This window comes from Seriola lalandi, unplaced genomic scaffold (genome assembly GCF_002814215.2).
Source record: "Seriola lalandi dorsalis isolate HSWRI2012SDOR001 ecotype SW California unplaced genomic scaffold, Sedor1 jcf7180002053089, whole genome shotgun sequence".
NCBI lineage: Eukaryota > Metazoa > Chordata > Actinopteri > Carangiformes > Carangidae > Seriola > Seriola lalandi.
The window spans coordinates 6799-10454 of record NW_019523642.1 but is presented as its reverse complement, the minus strand read 5'-3'; the positions used below and the strand labels follow the sequence as shown (position 1 = coordinate 10454).

Below are 3656 nucleotides of genomic sequence, written 5' to 3'. Positions count from 1 at the left end.
ACCTTGTGATGTAGTGTGTGTGTGTGTGTGTGTGTGTGTACCTTGTGATGTAGTGTGTGTTCCTGCAGGTTCAGATCAGCTGGCTTCCTCCCCTGTGACAGGGTGTGTTTGACTCGCTCAGTGCGTCTGATCCGCTGTGGGTGGAGCTTATCCTTCAGTCTCATGGTGAGAGACACGAACTGAGAGGCTGAAGAAGAGTTATCATCATCATAATCATAATCATCATAATCATAATCATCATAATCATAATCATCGTCATCATCATCATCATCAACATCATAAGCTACAAAATAAAAGCCTTTCAGTTTAGACTACAACCTGAGGGAAACTGACAGGAAGTGACTGTTGTTAGTGTGTGGTGGCTAACAGTTAGCACATGAGACAGAATGAAGTGAAAAAGAAGAAGCTGCTTACCTGTCTTACTCTCAGGCCGGGAGGACATGTCTGCAGGTGGACAGACAGACAGCTGGTCACAAATCAGCAGAACTACAGGTTAATCTTCTATTCTCATGTTAAACAATCGCTCTCTCTGTCGATGTCTCTCTCTTTCTTTAAATATTTTCTACTTTTCACTCTCGTCCTGCAGCGCTCTCTCTCTCGCTCTCTCTCTGTCTCTTCCTGTTTGTGTCTCAGTGAAGTCCTCAGGTCATGATACTCAGGTCAATGTGGTGCTGCAGCTCCACCTGCTGGCTGCAGGCACACAGTGCAGCTTCAAGTTCTCTCTCTCTCACACACACACACACACGCACGCACGCACACACGCACGCACACACGCACGCACGCACACACGCACAAGCGCACACACACACTCACTCACACTCACGCACAAGCGCACACACACACGCACACACAAGCGCACACACACACGCACGTGATGAATTTAGTGATGCTCCAAACTGATTGCCCGATCTTCATTAAAACACGTGATAGGTAGATTTGCATTCACCTGAGCCGGGTAGTGTAGCTCCGCCTCCGCTGTGAAGTGAGGCGTCACACATCGTCAGTTCATCATACGTCTGAAATGATACACGTTCATACATCACTGCTGTTAACGACCATGTGTTATTATACACATATTCAGTGGCGCTGGTGAAAAGTCTGTCAGGTTTTTCTCCATGGAGAGCACAGCCGGTGCGTTGCCATGGTGTTCCTAAGGAATGTTTTTACCCTCTTTAGAGAAGCACCTCTCTGATTCTGCTGTAGTCATCAGTGTGGTGATGAGAATCTTAAGAAGACTTACAGTCTCGCTGAATGTGTCCTGGAGGTTGTTTTCCCTGAAAAGCCTTGAACTCTTCATTTTCATAGACCAGGGACAATTGTGTCTTCAGTTTGGCCTTGTCCAGTGTGGGGTAGACTTCCAGTGGTTTCCAGCGCTGAATCCGGGAACTTTGCACTGTGTTGGGGGAACAAGTCTCGTTGCAGCAGAGTTGCACTGATGAGGTGCTTGGTGAAAGACATGCCTCACAATGGTATCACATACCTATGAAATGATGCATCATTTTAAAAAAAGGTCACTACACATAATAAACAGTAGAATTAAATGTTCATATCTCACCATGTAAATATCATTAGTATCTCCAAACAAGCTGACCATATAATTGTATGAAAAACAAGTAGAAGTTATTGTTAAATATCATAAGTATGAAAAAACTACATCTAAACATTTCAATGTGTTTGCTTTCTTCAGTAGCTGTGTGGTGAATAGTTCAAAATATGAAAATGCGTAGACTAACTGTTATAATTATACAGTGGATGGCTGCTGCACAGATGGAGGAACGGAGTCTCTGATACAAAACATAAGATACATAAGTCACCGTGCACAATTACAGCTTCAGAAACCAACCTGCTGGAGATATAAAATCAGTCCAGCACTGTGTATTGTCACTACATTAATACATTTCTACTAGCTCATCCCAACTGGATTCATTGTATTTAAAACTGTGAAAAATGGCTTAGTTATCATTATTAAAATTATGAGTTATTCTACTGTGTTCAGACATGTAATTTATGTTTGTTCTTTTCATAAACATTATATCAGTCAATGTGAAAAATGACAAAGCCTACCTGATAGCTTGAATGCTGTTGAAGAACCTCTGAATGACTCCTGTGATGTAGACAGAGACGATGTTCCTCTTCTGCAGCTGGTTACACAGCATGTCTACATGTGCCATGATCTTGTGAAAAAATGCCAGGAAAAAACAAAATCTTCACCTTCCAGCATTTTCTCAAAACCCCCAGCCTCTGTCACAGTTGTTGCATCAAATTCACCTTTCTCTCTGATGGTCTGAAAACCCTTCAGGAGGTCATCCTTGTGCTCATAAATGGTGTTAACAGCAGGACTGAAAGTTCCACCTTGTTGTTGAAGCTCCAGGAAGTCTGTGTGCCACCACTTGATCAAGCACAGCAGTTCGCTTGGATGACCTGGAGAAAAATGCAGCAAATCCACCCAGATCTGAAAAAAAAGCGCCGACCTTGGTGATGTGGGATGTTGCCTGCCGCATTGTCAGGTTCAGCTGATGAGCACAGCAGTGAACGTAGTACACGTCTTGAACCTTGCGCTGCACGCCAGCTGTGGCTCCTCATCACGGCAGCTCCGTCATAGACCTGGGCCATTAGTTTTCCCCGTTGTCCTTCAGGAAGAAAAGTGTTCAGCCTTTCCAACACCGCAGTGGCGACTGTGTCAGCTGTTTGGAAGCTGGATGAACTCATTAAAACGCTCTCGGACTTTATTCAGGCTGTCAGTGTAACGTAGCACGAGCACCAGCTGACAATGAGTGGCAGTGTCTGTTGTTTCATCTGTGTGAATGACAGCGGGTTGGTTGGTGCTGCTGCCTGGGGACGGGTCACTGTTGTGTAGCGTCAGAGGAAATGCGGTGGCAGGAAGGGAGGAAGTGATTAATTAGACGACATGATCCACCCGTGCTTTCCTGTCACTGCTGGTACTGCTCACCTGTTGTCCGCCGCGGTGTGGCGTGCTGCTCACCTTCTCTTTGTTGAAAATGTCCATGATGTACTCGGAGTAAGTTTGTTGTTTGATGACGCACTGGTTCCATCATAATTATCTTGTCTTTACTGTTAATGTTAAGTTCTTACTGTTGGGTTGTTAGGAAACAGACGATCCTTGAGAAGATTCGTACCTTGATGTTCCCCTAATATTTTAGCCCCCTTGGTTGTGGAACAAGGTATGTAAGTTTGAATTGTTGTGATTATTAATCCTGTGGTTGTTTAATTTGAGTGATGTTTCTGAGCGATGGTGCTGCGGTAATTATTCGTGCGAATTTTAATTATCACCTTTTGTCTAATGAATGTATTTTTCTTTTTTTATTATTAATTTAGTTAATTGCACTTTTATAGTATTTGGTAATTTGTGCTATGAAGTTTTCTTTTGATTGCGATCAACATTGTAAATGTATTAATGAAATTTCTGCTTGTGTATTTTGACTAATGTTCCTTATTTTTTCTTTTGTATTTCTTATCTGTAGTTTTCACGGTGCTCGACGTGAATAAAATATATGCACCAGTATGAAACTCTCCGCCTCAGTTACTGGTACCAAGGGCCAGCTACAATCTGCCTGAATAGCCAGATAATAAAAAAAAGTTTGTTTTGAACTGTCTTTGAGGTGCCTGTAAGACAGTGGAGGTCTTCAGGTGCTCCT

At 43.2% G+C, this 3656-nt stretch overlaps 2 long non-coding RNA genes across 2 annotated transcripts; one reads left to right on the top strand and one right to left on the bottom strand.

The window, feature by feature from the left end:
- Positions 1-47: 47 nt before the first annotated feature.
- On the bottom strand, positions 48-2769 carry LOC147819470 (uncharacterized). The gene is made up of 4 exons (XR_015436896.1): positions 2065-2769; positions 1241-1480; positions 415-1016; positions 48-187 (listed from the first exon to the last, which is right to left on the bottom strand). It is a non-coding gene; the product is annotated as an uncharacterized LOC147819470 (long non-coding RNA).
- Positions 2769-3621, top strand: LOC147819469 (uncharacterized). Its single transcript, XR_015436897.1, has 3 exons — positions 2769-3019; positions 3108-3182; positions 3483-3621. It is a non-coding gene; the product is annotated as an uncharacterized LOC147819469 (long non-coding RNA).
- The last annotated feature ends 35 nt before the right edge of the window (positions 3622-3656 follow it).